This window comes from Struthio camelus, chromosome Z (assembly GCF_040807025.1).
Source record: "Struthio camelus isolate bStrCam1 chromosome Z, bStrCam1.hap1, whole genome shotgun sequence".
In the NCBI taxonomy this organism is placed as follows: Eukaryota; Metazoa; Chordata; class Aves; order Struthioniformes; family Struthionidae; genus Struthio; species Struthio camelus.
Window position 1 is genome coordinate 83,598,904 of NC_090982.1, and position 22,349 is coordinate 83,621,252.

A 22,349-nucleotide genomic window follows, 5' to 3' on the forward strand; every position below is an offset into this window, starting at 1 on the left:
AAGGGACTTCGTAGGAGCTATAAAAAAGAATATAAGAACCTCATGATTAAGACCTTATCATTTTCTAATTTTGATGTCTTGCCTCTTCTTCCACACTCCCACTAATCAATCACTAAAACAGTGGTGTGCAGAGGTCCCAGTAACCATTTGACCTGTTCTTATCAACTTTGCCCTCCCAGGAAACTGCTCTCTTCTCTGTGATTTGTGTGGATCGATACAGCAGAAAGGTCACAAAAGCACTAAAGAGAGACGCCAATCAGAGAGATGTCAAAAGAAAAAGAAAGTTTGACAACATCAGGATCAATCAGGGGTTGTTCAGGAGAACTTGTCAGCTGTGATTAATGGCACATTGTGTGTTCCTGTTATTTGGAAAACACTTTAGAACTTTTTAGACCACTATGTGGAAAAATTGAATTTAGACTGTTTTGTCATCTTGAAATTTAGCTGTTACGGGATGAAGAGTGGGTCAGGCAAACTTTTTTCTTAGCACACAAAAGCCTGGTGGCGTTGTGGCTGAGTAAAGTTCTCCTGACTATATTTGGGTAATGGACAGGAACCACTTCACAGAGCTCTAGAGAGACTCTGCTTCTCACCTCTGTCACCTAGTGATTAACCAGGCAACTGATAAAGTAATATCCATGAAGGAACTGTCTGAAATGTGAGTACCTTGTTGTGAAACGGAGATGTGGCATTTCACAAACGGAAGTATTGGTGTTGCGCAGTTCCTTGCTGGGGCTTCCTAAAGCCCAGATTCAACAGAAGACTTTGCTGCTGTGTAACAGTGACCACTGCATCTTCTAGCGTTCACTAGACCTCAGAGGAGCTCCTCAAGTTCAGATGAAATTCATGGGAAGATCTGGACCACTGTACGCTGGACTATTCACATTCAAAGGAGTACGTCCACTAAAGCGGTAGTTTTAACCTTAGTGTAGCAGAAGCTCTCAGACTGGAAGGGAGCCCCTTTGGAAAGTATACCAGGAAGCAGAGAAGGGACTGGTTACCAAGGTCCCTTCAAGAGGGGAGAGGGAAAGGGATGTGATAGTGGTGGAGAGGAGCTGTGGCACTTCAAAGCATTTTTCAGTGCTCCTCTATTCCCCTAATACTCTTTTTCTTTTTCTAGAAAAAGGGTTTGTGTGTGGAGTGTCTGCGCCATGGCTGGAACCTCGTGGGGTAGAGGATGATGCATAAAACAGACAAGCTGAGAGCGTCTTTTGGCACCATACCAGTGAACACAATATCTTCCCACTACTTATTCAACAGCTGTGATTCTGATTGTTTTGCTACCAGAGTACAAATACCTGGAAAACTCAGACGTCCTTTTTGGTCAGCCTATGGTAAACGATGATTTTTAATTGAAAGCATTAATATGTGAATTTTGCATGTGAATTTGGACAAATCTCTCCCATACCCTTGACCTATGAATGACAGTAAAGCATTGCACGGACACTGTTGGTAAACGGGCATTCATATTCCTAAATCAGGAAATGCAGGACCTGAGAGGAAGGGGCATTTCCAAGCAAAGGCATATCTTTCTCAATACTGTCTTACATGAACTGTAAAAGGCAACAGCTTTCCTCCGTTGCCACATGCCTTCCCCAAACGTCCTTTGTTTGTATCTATAACAGATTAAATGCTCTGTCTGTTGTATGCAAGATGTGTGCTTTGTTGTAAGATCAGCACGTAAAAGTAGCCCCGACAACCTTGCTGTAAGTATTATACTTTTTCATCTTTATCCCAGTAAGAGCAGCTCCTGGCTGACATTGGTCTCCTTGCGTTTCTAATGAGTGGCAGAAGAGTATTTCTAAAAACGATCTCTCTCTTAAATCTTGAGTATCTTGCTCATGCTCAGGAGGAAATGTGTTCCTTTACTGGTGCAATGCCACTGACCTATCTGCCCTAGACAGCTCTGAGTGGATAGAGAGATCTTGATGAGATGCTCTCTGTAAGTCTACAGACAGATGTATGTGCAGTCGGTATCTACATAATCTTTGATCCATACAGCTTGTGGTAATTTTCATCAGACTTTATGGCGCATACTTCAAAAGCTGATATTGAAGTGTGTTATAACAAGTGGTAGCAAAATGGTTCTCATAAAAGAGGTGGGAAACTGGAGCAAAAGCCTGCGGTGACTTGCCCAGGACAACTCTACGGGATAATGGCAAAGCCACAGGTCTTCTGTTCTCTCCATCAGGCCACAGACTTTTCACTTGCTAAAGTTTTGTCCCAACCTGTAGCACCATGTTCTATATGCTGTCCACCTACTGCTTCCATACAGTTTTGTCAAACAAGCTATTGACATAGTTTAAATCCGATTAATCCAGTTACGGAAATTAGTTCTTATTTGGCCTTTTTCTGTCACTTTGATTAAAGATGCTACTTTGACTAACTTCCTGGCACTCAGAGTAATGGCAATATTCAAATTCCCATGAATTAAATGACACAATTTTGTCTGCATAGTTGTTTAGGACAGTATCTTTTTGCTGCATTGGACAGAGAGTGTTTAAACTGCCTGCTGTTAAGTTAGGTCTCCAGAAGTGAAGGTTTCTATACCTATGCATTTTCCCATCCATCCATTCATGGTCTATACTGGAGCGTGCAGTTTTAGACACAGGTAGAGGGTTGATCCACATCAGAATTTGCAGCTAGTGTCAGCTGATCATTCTGGATATAATTACTGCATCTGTGGTGTATTCAACTCCACTTATATGTATGTAGCCGTAAGAATTTTTATAATGTATTGTATAAAATACATTTATTCCCTATACTGAAAGCATAATGCAACTGGAATTCTGCTGAAGACGTGGGTGGCAGTATATCAGGTATGTGAGTTAAACGTCAGATTAGCTGACAGTTGCATGCAGTTTAACATGTTTAATACACTAATTTGGATTTAATGTGCATATCAGAGGACTCTATAATATTGGCCCAGGAAATTGTTTGTAAGAAGGAGATATACAGATACGCAGTATTGTTTTAAATAGCCATTGATTAAAGAATTTTTAAAAAGACAAGAATTCTTGATGTTTCGGTACTTCACCTGCATCAGAACTCCCTCCTTCCTCGTTCTGGCCAAATTTTCATTTTTCCCACGCGTGCTGTGGAGATGTAAGGCAAAATAATGCTGCAAGACCAAAAGTGCTCAGTGGGTTTGCAGATTACATCCCAGCTGGTAGGTTTGTCCTAGCTATGCCACACCACTGCACTCTGTTCAACAACACTGTGACTAGACTGGGACCTTTGCCTCATCCTCCCACCAGCAGTTGGATGCTGCTGACAGCAAATAAAATCTGGCAGTTTTCACAGTCGCAGTAAAATGAATGGGGGGGTGGGGGGTGGGGGGAGGGAAATGATGATCGAATTTAAGCTTTAACACATTACCCATATGTACTCTTGTAGTATTCACATTTCCTGCCATTTTAGCACCTTCTCCTGTTCTCTCTCCCACCAAGCTCTCCTAGATATTACGCACAAGCTGTCCCTCCTGCTTTGCCCATGCTCTGGTCAACCCTGTTCACAGACACCCCTCCTATACCCTCTCATCATCCTCACTGCCAGGTCAGATCCCTGGCATTGCTATTAAGAGGCAGATGGAACCTGAAAAAGTCCCTGAGGGGAAGAGCTGTGTTCAGGGGGTCCCTGCTGCAGGGACAAGAATGGCTTTGCCTTCTACAATTCATGTTCCCAGATGTCTTCAAAAAGGATGATTTCTTGCACACATGACCTCACCTTACCAGAGGCTTTCAGGTCCCCACAGGGAAACTGTTAAAAGTCACACTCCACTGCAGAGCATAGCCACCATTTCTCATTAGCTTCCTGACTTCAGCTTTCTATCAAAAGTAGGACCAGTTATTACCCTTTCCCCTGAGGCATGTGAGAGCTCAGAGCCCAGGCACTGCTGGCATCATTACCCTGCCGGGGTGTCATCATAGGCTGGGGTGTGTCACTGAAATTTTGTGTTTTATTGAGCCCAGAACAGGAGGGTAAACCCTGGGTTTATTAATGTTTTAGACAGCGGTTGCTGTTTTGGGTGTACACATCCTTTGTTTACAGATGACCCAAATCTCCCCTATACGATTTTGTTCTGGCTTTAGAAAGTGTTTTGCTCTTTGAGCAGAACTGCTCATGCAAAGTGTTGTTAAACGGGTAATTTGAAGTATTGATGTAAAGCCTCAGGGTAGCTTAGCCACCTTAAAGTTAGGTTTTAGACTGTGAATTTCATTCTAAACATCTGTTTTTCATCTAAAATCACAAAGCTCTTGAGTAGGAGCAGGGAGGACTATTTACTTCTTGGGCTACGCTTTTCATTAGATCTCAAAGTGCTTTAAACATGGAAGTAAAGAAGGGTGGCATAGAAAGGCAAGGGGGCAGTCCCGAGATCGTGAAGCAGGATCGTGCTGGAAACAGCAGCAGCTGAACTCGAGCCAGCTCTCCTTTCCGAGGCTGTGCTCATGCTTTACAACTTCACCCTTAATCAGGCTCCATACTGGGCACATCTAACCAGTTCTTCAGAGGCTTAGTCAGACTTGGCTTCCGTGGTCATTTTGATTTAACAAAGTGAAGAGCTGGTGGGAACATCATGAAGCCTCTAATTGTACAAAACCTCTTCTATTAAATAACACAAGGATTTAGACTGAGTTCTGCAAGTGGCAACAAAGCATGGAAAATCCAAATTTGCCCTTTCCCATGGATTTTCCTCTAAAGAACCATCATTAATATGTTGATGGCCTCCAAGCCTTGGCAGCTTCTCAGCTTTCTTCCTCAGAGCTGCTTGGTTAAACTGACTTCCCTCACCTCTAAGGAAAGTGGTGTTACTTACCTCTACAAAAGCACACATGCAGCAGCCAGGAGAAAAGATTGTTCTTTGCTACCCTGCTTTGCCTACTTTCCTAGTTAGTGTAAGTTTTCACAGGTTTCTCCTCATTGAGCTAGATCCACAGCAGGTGTAAACTCCATTCACTTCAGCGAAGCTGTGGTAGTTTGTGCCAACTGGAGATACAGTTTCATTGAATTTGGTTTGCAGCTTTTTCCAAAAAGAAAAAATAATGCTGAAAGGAAAATGAGCAGAATGTTGTCTGCCTATTTTTGTACTGGTTGCACTTGGTTTTGTTTCATTTCACAAAGTCTTTCAGACCTAAATGCTGTCAGCTGTAACTAAAACGTCCTCCAAAAGCTAATACAGCAAATTGCTAAAACAGAGCTAAAAGCCCTCCCTCTAATCACTGTTACTCTTGGGTTTAGCTCAGATTTAACCCTGATTGACTGGTACATAAATTAGAATAATGCAAATCCAGGGCAGGAAATGTGAAAATGGATAAGTTTGCCCACTTTTTTGGTGATGTACATTTCTGGGAAGTTAGAGCACACTATGCAAGAGACCCCACCGATCAATACAGCAATCTGTGATATAATAGCACACTGATCCTCACAACCGATTTGTCATCCCTGGGAGGGCTCTGTGCTGGTTCTGCGTTCTTAGCTGCCATGGGCCACAAATCTCTTTTCTATTTGGCTTTCTTTGCTCCACTTTGCTCTGTTTTGCCCATTTAGACTAGAAGCTGGAGGACTCACTCTTGCAGTGCATGCAATGAGATCTCATACCAGTTCAGACTCTTAAGATGCTTTAACAGAACAGAATAAGGGATCTTAAATAAATTTAGATAAATCCTTGTGGTCCTTCTATTCTGCTCCCCCCCTCCCCTTAGATGTTGCTAGAGTTATTTCTCTGGCTGCTCAGTGACTGTCTGACTTGCCTGCAGATCTCAGAACAGTTTTGCCAGTTATTTTCTTGATTCATTTAATCCCTGGTCTCACTTCTCTGCTGTTTTCTTCTCTCTATTTTAAGTTGGGGAATGGAGGCGAAGTGGGGAAGGGACAGGAAAATCATACAGTCTGACTTCGATAATTTTATGTTTTTACTGCTTGGAATGTATGATTCATGCACTTCCACATTTTGTCTTTCTTTTTTTTTTTTTTCCTAGAGAGACTAGTTTTAATGGTCACAAACCACTGCAGTTAGAGAGGGAGCAGGGCCTCACGAGCTCTCAGCATTCCCAGCCAAATCTCCTCCCAATTGTTTAGATTTCTTCTCAACTGTATAAAGTTCCTAGGCAGGGTGGAGTGAAGCAAATAGAGGCCCCCGAAGCACAGGTTTCTACAGCTTTATGGGGGGAATTTTTCTGAAAGGAAATTGCCTTTCCTAAAACTTTGTCTCTGCCACCGTCCATCATTGGAATAGTTTTATGACACAGGAGAGTAAAATAGTTTTCTTGCAGGTTTCCAGGATGACTCCTATCTGGACCAATTGAACTTTTCTCTAAATTACCTAATTTCTGTGGCAGCTGCTTTTGGGGGTCTCCAGCTTTCTGGCTGTTCCTGAATGTTTCCAGGTTCTAGCAGAAAACAAAGCTTTTGAAAATCATCCTTAGATTTCCCGGAATCTCTCATCTTAGGATTTCGCTTTCTGTACATATTACAAACGAAACAGATCCCTGATTCTTCAAATATATGAGGTTGTCTGCCGTTATGCAGACTACAGAAAATACCTAATCATGTGCACCATGATTCCAAACAATTTGAGCTGTCCTCGTACAGAAATAGAAATACTTAGAGATGCTACTTTGCAGAACAGGTGCTAGCATCATGGTATTCATGATAACTCTCCTCCGCTTGTCCCTTACTCAGATTTTTGCCTTTGCGCCTGGAGCAAGTAGTCAGTAGCAACCTACTGGACTCAATAAGGCCAGAAAGTCATCCATTTCACTTTGAGTCTGCAGTATTTGGAAAATTATTTCCCTCTACATACACCTCAGAAATCCCCTTGAGCACTCCAAATTACTTGCAGTTCTGCTTTCATGTCCTTCCTCAGAAGGCCAGGAGACTTGCAAGGATTTGGAAATACAAGGAAATAAAAAAAAGAAGAAAAGATCAAGTTCCTTGTTCTCAGATATCTAGTCTCCATCCTGACTTCTTTTCTCCTGCCACATTCACTTTCCGAAGGGGCATCCATACTTTTTCCTGTTTTCTCCTTCCAACTTTCCATAAAATGTATTTTGCATTAATGCGGTCAGAACTTTACTCTGTGGATTTCTTTTTTAATATTTCCTGTCAATTATTTCAAACCAATACGCATGTTACAGAGAAGTCACCTGGTTTTGCATTTCTCCCCCACTGTCCCCCCCCACACACACACTCTCACTCTTGCCCATGAATACCCCTTTTCCGTCCTTTGCTGTTCTGCAGGCTCCCAGGTTGGCAGTGGCCAGACTTGCCGTATATGTGGGTATATGCTGCTATGTATTATGATCTAATTGCTAGGTGCAGTCCCCTGCTTACCACTTTCGCTGTTCCGTTTTATTCTTCCAGTGTGCCAGATGTTCCTTGTATTGTATTCTCACTGGATGGTTTTTAAGGCAGCACTTGCTTTCCTTGCAGCCTCAGCCACAGCTGTGAGCTGATAGAGCTGCCTCACCACTGTGCTGTGAGCTTTAATCGGGTTCTAAAGTTTCATTATCAGAGTGATCCATTCTGGAAGATATTTCACACTCCCCAAGCCCCAGGCAAGTCCTAACAACCTTTTTTAATAGTCTTTTTTTCCTCCCTTTTTCTTTCTTTTTTTTTTTTTTTCTGCTTTCTCTTTGATGATGTTCTGCAGGTGCTTTAGCAAATCCAAGACTCCAAGGTCCGCATCTCCCAAGACTGCTACAGTTTTTAGCTTTCAGCCACCATTCCAGGAGCCATTTTCCTTTTCATGGCGGACAGCTGGTCTTTTTCAGGAGTCACTGGCACATAGTCAGGGAACTCTGATCATATGCCTTGTAAGATGCTTTGTGGCTGACATCATCTCCCAAACGCCAGCTTTCCTTGACAGCTTTTCCTGGTCTTTCCAACTCCACAGATACTTGCCTGCCAGGTGTAATGCCCCATCTTTAAAAAATAATTTTGGGTCCCCTCATGACAAAAATGGGTGCATGAGGATGCAGAGGGAAAGTGAAAAGGGAAATTGTCCGAGATTTTCACTGTAATTTGTGTGTAGATCAACCCTCTGAGACCTCGGATAGCTGGTATATGTTAAGTTAATGGCTAGCATCATTAACCAATGCATGCTTATTACGGAAAGTGTGGTGAGGAGAACTTTGAGTGACTCTATCATTGTTATTATTGTCCATAATAACTAGTTCAAAGCTATAGCAATATATTAGGAAGTGCTCCTGCTAGTGTACTCACCTTGCTATGTCGATGCTTCATTTATTTAGCCTACTATCTTGCAATAATGTTCAGCGAATTTTCTTTCCCTTACACATGATCCCATCTAACTGACCAGTGTCTCAGGACGTTGGGCTGCTGTAATTCACATATAAATGACCCAGAAGATAAAAGAATTCAGTAACTACAGCTTTAGATGGTATGACTTCAAAGAATTTACTGATAAAAGACAGTAGTATTTTATTACCTTCTGAATGTTATGATTTCATTCAGATAACCCTGTTTTGGGCCAAAAGATTCAAGTTAATCAAAGTTTAAGTCTCTATTTCTTCACAGTTTGAATCAGCAGCCTTTGAGTCAGAAAACAGAGGCCATTTAACGTAGGCAGTAAAGGTTCATTATTTCAAAGTCGTCCTAAATTTAGTCCCTGCTGCTGTTATGACTCATCCAGTCATATTGCACCACAGGAAGTAATGAAAATGCATCAGAATAATGTAAAGCAGTTCCTTTCTCCCATAAGGTCTCTCTGGCTACATGTTTTTGCTAGCCCCTTGGCCTACAGATTCTACCAACCTAGACTTCTTTATGTTCTTATTGTTGTTTATTTGCACCAAAGTATTCAGGAATGCCAACTCCAATGGAAGTAGATATATCAACAAGCAGGTAATCTTAGTCCCTCCTCTGAAGCCCCTACCCGTGAAGAGGTAGTAAAATGAGTCATGCTCACTCTGACTCTGTAGAGCTTAGAGTTTACAGGAGTGCCAGTTTGTCATGATGGAAGAGGATCCTGTTCCCCACATCCCACTGCCCTGAGCCATGACCTCCGTACAGTGCCACAAAGGGCTGTGCGAACTCTCTGGCAGTGTTCATGCATCATTGGGCAAACTCTCATCTTCGTACCAGTAAAACAGCACAGGATAATCAGTCAGACTGTTGCTGGTTGCCCAACTAACTTGGTCAATAGTATCTTGGCTTTGTTGTATGGGAGGATAAAGAGCCAATATGTGAGTAGAATCACCTAACTTGCAGCAGCTGGCCTGTCTCCTTCAGATTTTGCCAAAAAACTAATTACTGTTGGCCAAAAGCAGGAAATTCGTTCTACAAAAAGACATATGGACATTTTTTTATTTCTTTACTGGAACTGAAATCTCAAATGTCTTATAATTTTCCAGATTACATTAAGGCTGACACGGAGAAGGAAACCATCAGGACATCATTGTGTCCCCTTGTAGTAAGGTCAGCCCAGAACCTGCTGGTACCACTTAGGAGTCAATTGAGTTAGAGATTAAGAAGCTGAGGCCTCCACTTTTTTATATGTTTTGGCTGGTGAATATACTCCATCAAATCTTAGTTATCAAACTTCAGTTTTTGAATCGGTACCCAAAGCTACTGACTAGACTTTTACCTACAGCCTTGTGCATATAAACTTTTTGTAATTTACTAGCCAATAAAATGCTACTGATCACATGCAGACAGTGACTCTTCCAGAGGTCTCTTTAGGCTGCTCTGTTTCTATGCAGTAAAACACAGTACATGAGTATTTTCTGCAATGTAGCAAGCTGTAAAGGAAGAGCAATGGTCCAGAATTTTTCTTGAGAGTAAGTGAGTTTTATTAAAGAAAAAAAAAGAAATGAAGAATTCTGTATTTCATTGCTTTAGCCAGCTCTAATCACATTCCAGGAAAGACTTTTCACTGTAAAAGTTGTGGTAGATTCTAGTGCAACTGCCTAAAACTAATATCTCCTTCCTGGAAGGCTAACTTGAGCCAGAGCATCTGTGACTTATTTTCACTTAAATATCACCAAACACTACTAAAGACTTGAATTCTGGAACAAAAGGAAAATTACAGCAACAAATTCTGCCTTAAGAATTCTGTCATGCCATCTCCTGCTGAGCTGTCACCACAAAGCAAATCCATTACAATGTGCCTTCTATAGTTCAGCTTAAAAAATTGTGGGTGCATGACCGACCATCTGTAAATGAGATGACTTCAATAGAATAAGGTTATTTCCTGAACAATTGTGGCTAATCAAAATTATTTGTTTGTGCCAAATTCATACAATCATAGAATCTTTTAGTTGGGAAAAGACCTTAGGAGGCCGGTAGTCCAACCTCCTGCTCAAAGTAGGGTCAACATTTATTTCAGACCAGTTTCTCAAGGCTTTGTCCATCCTGATCTTGAAAACCTCCTAGGATTGAGATTCCATAGACTCTTTGGGCAACTTGGTCCAATGCCTGACAATCCTTCTGCTGAGAAATATTTTATTTATATCAAGTCAGAACCTTCCCTGTTTTAGTTTAAGATCATAGTCTTTTATCCGTTCACCTTGCATCTCCATGAAGAGCCTGGCTCCATTTTCTCAGTAAAAACTTCTAAGGTTTTGGAATGAATAGTTCAGTGTGGAAAATGAATGGGAAGATTCTACATAAAGAATTTAATAATTTCAGAACAAAATGTTTTGATTTTTTTTAATGGCATATTGTTACTAAACAGATGAAAAAGAAAAGGAAATTGCACATTCTGGGTCATAAGTAACATTTCATTTAGACCAAAAGAGAGTATTTTGTTTGGCTGGCTTTTTTTTCTTTTTTGGCCAGTAAATTACAAAAGTATATATCCACAAAGTTCTAGGTAAGCTCCAAGTTTATGGTGATTTAGGAATTGCTAGTGGAAAGATGGTAGAAGTTATTTTCTGTTAGCTAAATAAAATAATACAACCTTCAATCTACAACTATGAAGAGCTGTAATTTGGAAAACACAATGTGTGATAAAATGGATTAGGGTACCGTTCCATTTGGATATATGACTTCACTGTTTCTGTAAGCTGTGTCCTGTTAATGTGGATTTAATAATGGAGGGCACCGCAAGGAACTGTGTGAGGGCACCGCAAGAAACTACTTCTTTTCAAAATGAAGAATGCACAATGTTTCCATAACAGAACATCTTAACTGCTGAACAAGGAGCAGAGCCCTTTCCTGCTCTGGATGGAAAGTGTTTTAATTTTATGTATGTAGTGACTGAATGTATAGACATAGTGTCTGGGTATAGGGATGGAAAGTAAATTCTAATGTACTTTGAAGTTTATTATAGCTGCACTGCAGAGGTCCCTTCTTCTCTAGTGCTATAAAACCGTGCTTTCATTCCCTTATATCCTTTCATGGTAAAAGGATACTGTTTTTTTCCTATAAGTATCTGTTTGGATTAGAAAATGGTCCATAGATGATTTCTCTTTCAGAGCTGGCATTCTCCAATAGAGAAAATCTGATAGAAATGACTTCCTGGCCAATCCCTTACTATAGTTATGGCACGGGGAATATAGTGGCCATTGACTATGGAAAATGGTGAAGCTAACGACATCATCTGGATTTCCAATTAGTTCTTGGAAAGAAGACAAACATTTGGCATATTTTTACTGGTTTACTGAGGACTGATACCCAGGAGGTTCTGCAGTAGATGAAGTAGGATGTGAAGAGCTAAAATTGCTCAAATTCAGGACAGCAGTAGCTGCTGAACAAAACAATCTTTAGGTTAGAGAAGCTTTGGAAGGAAAAGACCCTAGTGTCCAGAAGGATGCAATGCCAAAGCGAGATAGAGGCTTGGGTTGAAGCTAGCAGATATATAATTCTGATTCAGAACAGAAGTCCAGATGCTATCTCTTGTCTGGTTCCTACCGCCGCTACTGGATGTGGAGGATGAATTAGCGTACCCAAAAATAAGACCAGGGAAAGATCACTCTGGAGCTACTGTGCTTTTTACACTCCTCCCTAATCATTTGCTACCAGACAGTGTTAAAAGAAGGAGACTTGCTTTGACTCAGTTTGGCCATCATGATTTTGCTTTCTCTTCATCTCCTCTTGTCTCAAAGGTGCCACAAAATTCTTGTGCGCAGAGAAGTCTATGGTGCATGAGTCTGCTCAGTCTACAGCCTGGAAGAAAGGATGTCTTTGATAATTTGCGTTTAACAGGGCACAATCCTGAGCTGCAAAAATAGTGGAAGAAAGTTGGTCTCTGTGCAATGTGCAAGATCTGAAGCCCTAGGTGGATGCTATTTGAGTAGCAGAGAAAATGGGGTGTTTTCCAACCACAGAAAGTGCTCTGTGCATTGCCTCCTAGGTCTCTACCCACCTGGCAAGACTGCTGTGCTGGCCAGGTTTGTATTTACATGGAACACCTTCCAGCGGGTATGAGTCTGACAGGACACCAGTGCCATCTGTACAGCCGCTCACAGGCCCAGTGCTTCCTTCTGCCTGCTGCATGCAGCAGTTCTCTCTAGAATCTGAAAAACTCCAGGTAAGGACGCATTTTGATGGCTTATGTGAAATACAAGGGGATACTAGTACTGTTTTTTCACATTTTGGTGAAAGGAAAAAGTTCAGTTCAAATGGTTCTGACTGCTGCAAGATTTTTACTGACTCAACTCAACATGGCAGACCTGCCTGCTACATTCACTCACCCCCGTCTCTCCTCTCCAGATTTTGACAGTATAAGCCCCCAGCTTTCCTTATCACCACCCATATCACATCAGCTTCTAAGCCAGGTGATCTTCACTCCTCATATCCTCCCTTTATAAAAAATGGATTTTGGTTCCAGAGAAACAAACACACAAAACAACAAAACCTTCAATCCCCCCTAAATCTGGGGTATTCACCCCAAGCAAAAGGAATCACCCTTGAATGGCAGGAGGGCTGTGGCACTGAGTCCTGAGTAGGAGTCAGTCTCAATCAGGTAAAGAAAATATATGCATGTAACATTGACACAAACTGTCCCATAAGCAGCAGGAGGTGATGGAAGGATGTAGGAGCGTCAGGAGCAGACCTGACTCAATTACTGGATTTTTCCTCAGACTCCTTTTGTTCTTTTGGCCAACTCACCAAGAGAAAGAAGTACTCATCTCCCTGACTTTTGCCACTTCAGTTGTGGTATTCAGCCAGTCATCTCCTATACACAATGAAGAGTTACGTAGATCTGGATGATGATCTACCCTATCCAGAAATAAATGTGGTAAACCAACTCGTGGAGATCTCTCGTGTTCTCACTCCATTGATTACAGAGAAAGTTTCAATGATTGCTTGGACTGGATAGCTCACTTTCAGATGGCTAAAATTAGGATAGATGATTATTCCTAGTCTCTCTCGCTCATTTTCCCAGTCAGTTAGAAGGTAAGAATAGCACAGAGGAGAACTGAGAGAATAAACATTAAAAATGAAGATAGGTATATAGATAAGAGAATCAGCTTGGAAAAGAAGTAGAGTCTCTGCCCACCCCCTATCTATGGAGCAGGATACAACATAAGCACTCTGTTATTCACACTTGCTCTTTAGAGTAAGTGCGCTGCTTACCCTCTCTTGTTTAAACGTTACAGCCACAAAATGAGCTAATAAATTTCTGGCTGACAAGCCTGACAGAGCAATAAGTAAAAACAGGAAAGCATCTATTACATATTACCCTGAATTTATCAGCTCTCCCTTCAAAAGGGGAAATAACACAAGGCAAATTGTGGGAAGTTTTTTTTTATCTGCTAGAAAAATATGCCCTGTGCCCCAGTCAAAAAACAAGCTGTTGTGAAGTAACCACATTATTTAAAGATACAAGTCAAACAGGAAGAGGAAAACCAAACAAGCATGGCTTGAAAATTTCCCACAAGGGAGCTCTGACAGTCAGAACGCAATGATGGACTTGTTGACAGAGCCTGGGCTTCAGAGAAACCATCGGATTTTCCAAGACCAGCGAGCTGAGAAAGGGAGTGGAGGGGATCCTCTTCCTTTTCAGATATTTGTCTCTAGTTATATGTTTCTGGGCTTGATTTAATATTATTTTTAAAGACAAATCAGCATATCAGCAACTGAGATTTTATCTCCCCCTCTTATGCTAGGTCACTCCTAAATATTGAGGTGTGTTTGAGATACCACCAGCTACTAATGCAAGAAACCACAGGCAGGATTTCTTGGCATGCACATGCAAGTTTAAGCTGGGCTCCTTTGAAGCACTTCAGTCCATACATAACTTTAAACAAACAGGGATTTAAAACTGGGTTCCTTGTAGGCTTGATGTTTTCCTCACTCTTAGCCTGATGGCTGGTCAATGGGGCTGTGTGGAAAACTTGGCTGGCTCGAGCTATCAAGTCACACAGCAGCTACTATGTCCTCCCAGAAATTTAGTGGTGAAGAAAGCATCTGTGTAGTTGTTTCACTATTGAGATGGCCCGACCTCTCACACCATAGTCTGTTTTCAGGGCGACTGCAGAGCTCTTATTGGAAGTCACACTCCGTATTGCAATGCTCATGTTCTTCTCCCCCTTCAAAACCCAGTCCTCAGGATAGAAACTTTCAGAAGCAACAGGCAGACAAGCACTGCCACAGATGTTACAGAACTCTGGATTTTTGTCTGCTTTCTCTTACACAAAGATACCCTTTTGCAAATTCCGGTGATTTGCAAATGTTTCCTGATGAATCATCCCCACCTAAAAGAATGGGATGCTAAAAATGTTCTCTAAAATAGAATAGATTATGATTTATTTGGTCCATGGTGATATATATCTAATATTTTCTATACGCACAAGTCTTTTCAAAGGACGTATTGTTGCATATATTATTGAAAGTGAATTAAAATCATGGAATATGAAGTTTATAGGCTTTCAGGTCAGAAAGGTCTGTTGTAATCATCAAGTTTAACCTGTTGCATCAACTCCTTAAACTGCAGAACATCACCCAGAAATTCCTGGGTTGCAGGAGACAAATTCTTCCCACCTGTGAAAAAGAAAAAGTATTTGAGATCAGCAGCTTGTCGGTATGGCATATCTTATATAAAAGAACCTTAATTTTAGAGAGTCAACTGCTAAGGCACAAATTAATTCCTCTGGCAAATTACACTGTTTCAATAACTCAGACTGTATTCAGATCCAAACTGAATGTCTGGTTTCAATCCAAATTCCATTTTGTTTTCCCACTTTATTCCCAATTTGATATTGTCATAATTTCAGCATCCAGCTTCCTGCACCTTTCTTGGTCTGCTAGACTACCATAACGTTTATGGAATAATTAAAAAAAAGTCCTTTCAAATTGCGCAGAAAACGTCATTACTTACTGGACACATCCTAGCTCTGTAATACGATAAATGTAACCCAAAGACATAAGCAAACATTTGATCAGGCAATCAGGCTCCATATGCTAATATCACAGCATCTAATATGAGCACTCGGTTGTATTTTGAAAAAAGTTGCTGAAAATCTAATTTGATTTTACAGTTGATTTTGCCAACAAATAACTTTATAGGTGCACCCCACTCTAGGGAGCCTTTCTCTGCCTTGCTTCTAAACAGAAGTAAATCCAGGCAACGCACAGGAAAAGATCATCAACCTTTTGACATAAATTACTTTGCTGACAGTTCTATCAGTCTATGTTTTCATATTTGTCTGGCTGCTCTGACAAGACGTATTGTCGTGCAGAACCAAATTAATACACAGGGAGGCTTTGCTGTTAAAGAAATACAAGCTGATTTCTTTTATTATGACCAGCAAGAGAGTTACATTTGCAGTACGGCTATAGCATTTTCTGAGCTACTATTCCTCTGCGTAGCACATGGCTAACTCATAGTAAGCTGGGTTCTGAAACTGGGGTAGCGCATTTATTTAAATCCTCCGGGACGAAACTACTTCAAATCCAGGTGTTTAATGGTATAACCATGTGTAAACTGAAACGCAAAACATACATTCATTCTGCTATTAAAGCAGCACATTAAAAGGAAAGGAAGGAGGAAAAGAAGTGAAAAGAAACCTCAAGAATTTTCATCTCTCTAACACTCCAAATATTGTGGATGATTTTACATATGACCAGAATTTTACCCTTGAATCCAAGCTGACACCGAAACATTTCTTGGAGGAGAAGTTAAATTCAGGTCCTGATGTTAGGAAGCCAGAATAAAACAAACGATCTACCTTTGCTCTGACCCTAGCTCAGGAAGGCATGTAAACACATGCTTCGCTCTCAGTGGGTGCGTTAAGTGCCCTTGCTGCATGCTTTCCTGCCAGCTGCTGCACAGAAACATACAGGCAGAAAGTAGGAAACCGCAGAATAATATGCCCATAGCAGAGCTATCTTCCCCTCAACCCAGATGGGAAGAAAGCAGGTGAAATAATAGTCAAATACCGTAATAAAACAAGGGGCATCAGCTACACCCTAAGGAAAATGTGCTGGAATTCCAGAAAGTCTCAGCCTTGTGAGACCTGCCAAATTTTTCAGCAGTGTCAGAAAAGCACGTACGCATCTGTGCAATTGCTAATGCTGTTTGAACCTCAGTGTCGGGGTTCAGCTCGGCTAAGCTACTTTATCTGTGTGATACTGTAGATTCAGAAACTTAGGTGAGAAACTGCTGAGGCAGATTTGATAACAAGAGATTAGCTTAAATAATTTCTCCACACACTCTGATTAGAGGTGAAGCTGCGTGCAGACCGAGCAAATCTCTGGCTTCTTTTTCACTAGCTTCATTGCTTCCTCCTCCTTGTGAGGGAGGAAAAACAGGACAAAAATATTTTTTCATGGTATTTTGGCACTTCTGTTTCCTGTTGTGGCCAGAACCTAGAAGTTAAGAAACTTGTGACTGAAACAATTGAACTAGCACTGGAAAATTCAACAGGAAGCAAGATGTAATTTTTTTTTTTTAAACAGCGAGGGCAATTAATCACTGGAACAGCTTTGCCAATGCATGTGGTAGACTTGCCATCATGTGGAGTCTTTAAATCTAGTCTTTCCCTAAGGGTGCCTGCTCTGTTTCAAGGCATAGATCTCAACACAGTAAGAACTGGGTAAAATTCTCTGGCTTAACTATGTTATTACAGTGATGCCTTCTGGTCTTAATGTTATGAAAAACTTTTAAAGATGCATTTTAGGATATACTCTCTCATGAACTGGGGTGAATGCACGGGAGCTGGTGAGCAGAGGGTGGACTTGCCCCACATCTGCAATAACTGAGTGAGCAGGGCGCTCCACTGAGGTGCAAGTTCTTGCATCTGGCCAAGTATGGGTAGAGGCTGCAGACGGTATTCTCACTCGCCAAATGAGTTTCCTCACCCGTGGTCAGTTTACGGGATTTAAAGTCACCTCTGTCCAGATGCCCAGGCTGAAGCCCTGACTTCAGGAGAGGTTCATGTTAGGAAAGACTGAATAAAAATAGGCATTGCATTCAGATTCAGAGGTAGGCAGTCTTGAACCCTTGCTTTGGCATTTTACTGGGGCTAGCTTAGGCAGCTCCTTGCTGATTGCCAGAGCCTCCTTTCCTAGGCACCTCTTTCACCAATACCTGGTAGAAGGATCCTGAGCTTCTGAATATTCCAGAGTAATATCACGAGACTTTGGTTGAATGTTAGAGTCTTGAACTTTTTTGTTGATAATCACCTGAACTATCCTTTTGCAGGTATTTAGATGCCAATGACTTCAATAGCAGTTAGGTGGCCTATGTCTTATGACTTAAAGGTTATCAAAAACGTACCCTCTGGTCTGCAAAATTTTTAGCCTGATCTCTTTGGATGGGGAGCAGTCCATTCCAGCTAAATGTATGCAGCTGCGTTTGAACTGAACTGAGCCTCAAAGTCAGATAGATAATTCATCGTGAATTAAGGATGCATTTGGACAGAAACGCTCTCCAAGTCTTGAAGATAGTTCCATCAAATAAATGCACACCTGCATAAAAGCAGGTGCCATTCCCCTACTCTCCTCGCAGTAATAGAGGAAGGAAAGATTTCGAGTTTCACTACAAACCGAAATGCCAGTTTCTACATACAACAAAAAATAAGAAAAAGTTTTCAGCTACTTCATGGAAACATCTCGGTGAGAGAGAGCAGAAGGTGTCATTAGAAGTCAAAATAACAACTTGTACCACATGGTTTTGATGTTAATGTTTTTGACACATTTATCATGCTTGCAGTTCAGGAGGAGCACAGTTAGATGTATGCCAGGTTAAAAAAAATGCAGTGCGAGAGACCTTCATTTTTAGAAAGAGGCAGCCTTACTTAAAGTATCCAAATTGCATTTCTGAGCATAGAAAATTAACTGTAAATGCAATTTTATGGTTGTTCTAGGGAGAAAATGTGGGTGGAGTGCACTGTAAGAAGAGAGAAAATAGGCAAATTGAGAAATAAAGACACAGACTAGTTATAATAGCAGCTGAAGGGCCTTAAAGTAAAAATTTCCTCTGATCTTCTTATTCTTGTATAAAAGGAATAACATTTACTCTATACCAAGACTTTCTTCTCTTGGTTGAAAAATCTTTTTCTACCATCTTTGAAGTTCAATATTGCTGAAAACTTTCAGACCAAAAATACAAGCCTAGTGCTGCAAACTTTTCCAAACTTATTTGCATGCAAAGCTCTATAGTTCCTATCTCCATAGTATCAGCCTAAAAGCAGAAATAATACAGCAGTAAATCGCTGACGTGGGGAATGAGGTGCATTCAGACTTCTTAGGACAACTAAATCCATGGACAATACTGTAAGCAAGTGTTCTTCATCTGTCTACAGTCTAGGATGAAAAACCCTTGGTATTCTTCCTAGATTTATGGCTGGCTTGAGCAAGACACACAGAGTTCATCTTCATTATGACGGAAAGCAAAAAAGGAGCATAAGAACTGACACCATACCAACTGTTAGCTGTCTTTTGTCTCTGTTTTGGAGCACAACAATGAACTCTCCGGGACAATTCTGCAAGACAAAGATCTAACTCTAAACAACGTGTTTGTGTGAGCCAGTCACTGTCACGCAGCCGCTGAGCCAAAGACTGGTCCTTGACTTCTTTTGTTTAGCAGTATAGACATCTCAATGACTCACTTAGGTATGGATACCTCTCAGCATCTTTATTAACTACATTTTCTTGTATGCTTTCTAGTTAGAACTGCCCTTTGGCTACCAGCAAGAAAAATGAGTTCCTAACAGAGGTCTCCAAACAAGCAGAAGGTTAGCATGATAAAAAGTTTTAGTAAGAACACTCCCTGAAAGGAGATACAATACGAGGAGATGGAGGATGGAGCGAAAGGATATAATGCCTAACGTCAGAAATGGAAAGGAAGAAAAAGGGATACATAGCAAGAGACAGAAGAAAAATTCAAACTTCTGACTCTGGAAACTATTTAGCAATGGCTTTAGTTTGTGAATGTAACAAGGCCTGCATTTCCTGTGGCATTTCTATATATTTTATATCTGGGTCCTGTTCTAAGAAGTGTAGGATTTATTATAATTTTACTTCATTAAACTTCATTTATTCCATTACTGTAGTATTCAGTGAAGACCTAGACTTTTCTCCTGAACAAAGAGGAAGCTTAACTGTTGTTTTCAAGCTCTTTCATGAAAAAATTATTCATTTTTTTCTCTGCTTTTCTCACTTTTTTCTTCTATAGCAAAGCTGGAAAAAAGAGGGATAGGAAAATTGAAGGGATTTGTTCTCCTTAATGTTTTATTTCATTGAAAAATGTGAGGTTTGAACAAAATTCATAACAATGACTTCTAGTTTGAAAAAAATGCCTTTTGGGATCTGGGAGCTTTTGATGGGATTCCTCCCCTCTGCCTCAGGTTTCTGTAGTGTAGAAGTTTGTATCTAAGACAGTTGCTCCTGGAGAAGTAGTCAATGCAGTCAGTGGAGCCTGGAGTGCTTTCATATGACCTGAATTACGGATCTATTTCATGAGATGAATCATGACAAGATTGACTATACTGACAAGCCCTCCAAAATCAAGAAGAACCTTGTATTCAACCTTCTTTTCTGTATTGAACCTTCTTTCTAGAAAGATAAACCCGGATATATACAGATACAGGTCAGTTAGTCATGTGAGAGTTACCCAGCTTAGTCCTACCTCTCATTACCTCAGGCTTCCCTCACTAATCAAAGAGAAAAGACCTTTAGAGACCTATAACCTGACACATATTCTGGAAACGTTTATATCTTTTCCGTATATGGGAACCCTGTGGTGATTATTTTCCTGCCTTAGGAGCTAGCATTTAGTGAGGTGAATGGTATTACTTCTTCCAGTAGGTAATTCAGGGAAGAAATCTGCAGTTGGCTTTTTCAGTGGGGGCTTATTATTATCTTTCTCTGATGACTGCAGAGCAAGGGCCTAGATTCACTTCACTTAGACATATAGACATAGTCATCCTAGATATTAACAGAAAGGGACAAATATCTCTGAAAGGCAGTTCAGGTCACAGGTGGACTGGTGCATGGTGTAAGTATTCAGAGCAGTCTAAGGAATGATCTATGCTGAGGACTACTCTGCACAATGAAGTGTTCAGCAGTGCCTTCTCCTGGAAGCTCGTGTGCGCCATGCAGAGAATAGTGCTGTGCAGAGGGTCGTTGGAGCAAAACACTCCGTACAAAAATTGCTTTTGACAGCAGCCAAAGGATGAAACAAAACTCTTGGATAAATCCATCTTACTTCATACAGGTGACAAGACACCGGCAAAGGGGCAGGTTTCCTGTTTCTAACTATCAGTATGAAGGTTCCTTTCTGCATCTGGGATGCAATTCAAAGAAAACAGAAGGAAAAAATTACTCTATTACAGTTAAAAAGGCATCTTAGAAATATTCATCGTTAAACAAACAGCAACAAGTGTTGAATTTTGCTAGAGAAGGAAAAGCACTCCCACCTGTAACTGTTTAGTTCCTGAGCTCAGTATTTGCTTTATGGAAAATGTTGCAAATATATATGTGTGCAGGTGTGTACGCATATATACACATGTGTTTGCATATATAAATTATTTTAGCAATACCTTCCTTTTTTTAAAGTCAAGTTGCTGTTGCTAACAAAAGATAGACCATAAGTACCAAACCCAATTTGAAATGGTGCTTGGGGTCCTTATGGCTTTGGTTACGGTCAGGTAAACAGAGGGACAATGACTCTTTTGACCTCTCTTTTCAAAAGAACTCAGAGTTGTTTTCCAGTGAAAGAAATATAGAGTAAATGACAAAATAAATTTATAAGTGATCAGTAAATGGCATCTGAATTCAGAAAATTGAACAGTCTCACTTCAAAGACTTCAGAACTGAAACCTGGGGATGTATAGTTCATCTTACAAGGTGATGGGGACCTATTTTCTGTGAGCTGCTCTTTTATATGTCAGCTGGATTTTCATATTCCCCTGGCCACCAGCTCTGAGATCAAAATGGCTTCTATGCTCTGCCATGGAAATTTCCTGCTAAAGTCTACAACAAGCATCAGGCAGACATGAAAGTTTTACTTACTTACAGGTGTTACTCCACCTGTAAAGGTGTTAATTACTGTTAAGTCTGAAAGAGAAAGATATATCCCGAAACTAGAAGGTTCTCTGCAGTAGTTCTATATTTGAACACCTAGAACTCCTGTTTCCCAAATCTTTCAAGTATCGGATAATGGGAGCAATGAGTTAAATAAAGCCTTTTACATCCATTCTTTTCCTGTAGGAGTAAAACCTGCTAAGGAATAATCTGAGGGATTACTACAAAGGGCTTTAGTTTACTACTCATCTCCTCTGAGAGCAGTAAATTGAAATATTAGGGCTCCTGGCTGGCAGGGAGCATGGCAAGATTGTGATTAAACTCCAGAGTGAGCTCTGCAGCTCAAGTCCAGCTGGCTATGGTAAAGTTCTTATTTCCAACATTTTCACATCTTTTCAAGGGAGCTGTTTTGGGGTGTATCTCTGTTACACGTGTATTCATTCAGGCTGGTAGTCAGCAATGCACTAATTACAACAATATCTATGTCTAGCTGTGTTAATCTTCTAGCCTTTCAAACTGGTATTTGGCATCTGTCACTGCTGCGGGTCTTATCGACGAGATCCCTCTAACAGTGAGTGATCCAGGCTAAGCTAACCAAGACATCTAATGGCTTCCTGAGATGCTCAAAGCATTTTGCATAATGTTGTGCAACCACTGAACCACATTTCAGGTTTCGGGAGATGAAAAGCAACTGCTACTCCAGACACGTAGGACCAATTCTAGATGAAAAAAATGTCCTTATTTTAGAATATTCCAGCCACTTCACAGTCCTATGAGGTCAGGACAGGCCAGTTTGCTAAAGAAAAACATTGATACTGGGAGGTAAGGTAAGGTCTTTCCTAAGGATGAAAAGTACTAGCAAATCTTTGTACCTAGTGATGGGAGAGAAGCTTGTTTAGAAAAAAAAAGAGTGC

At 40.8% G+C, this 22,349-nt stretch overlaps 1 long non-coding RNA gene across 2 annotated transcripts in view; it reads left to right on the forward strand.

Moving 5' to 3' along the window:
* The first annotated feature begins 464 nt into the window (after positions 1–464).
* The window catches only part of LOC138064797 (uncharacterized), a 30,725-nt gene continuing 8,840 nt past the window's right edge, over positions 465–22,349 (forward strand). Inside the window, exons 1-3 of one of the 2 annotated variants that reach the window (XR_011138050.1) lie at positions 465–894; positions 1,121–1,706; positions 12,317–12,493. This is a non-coding gene — a long non-coding RNA (uncharacterized lncRNA). The remainder of the gene's footprint in view (positions 895–1,120; positions 1,707–12,316; positions 12,494–22,349) is intronic. The other variant, XR_011138051.1, reaches the window with a different exon arrangement.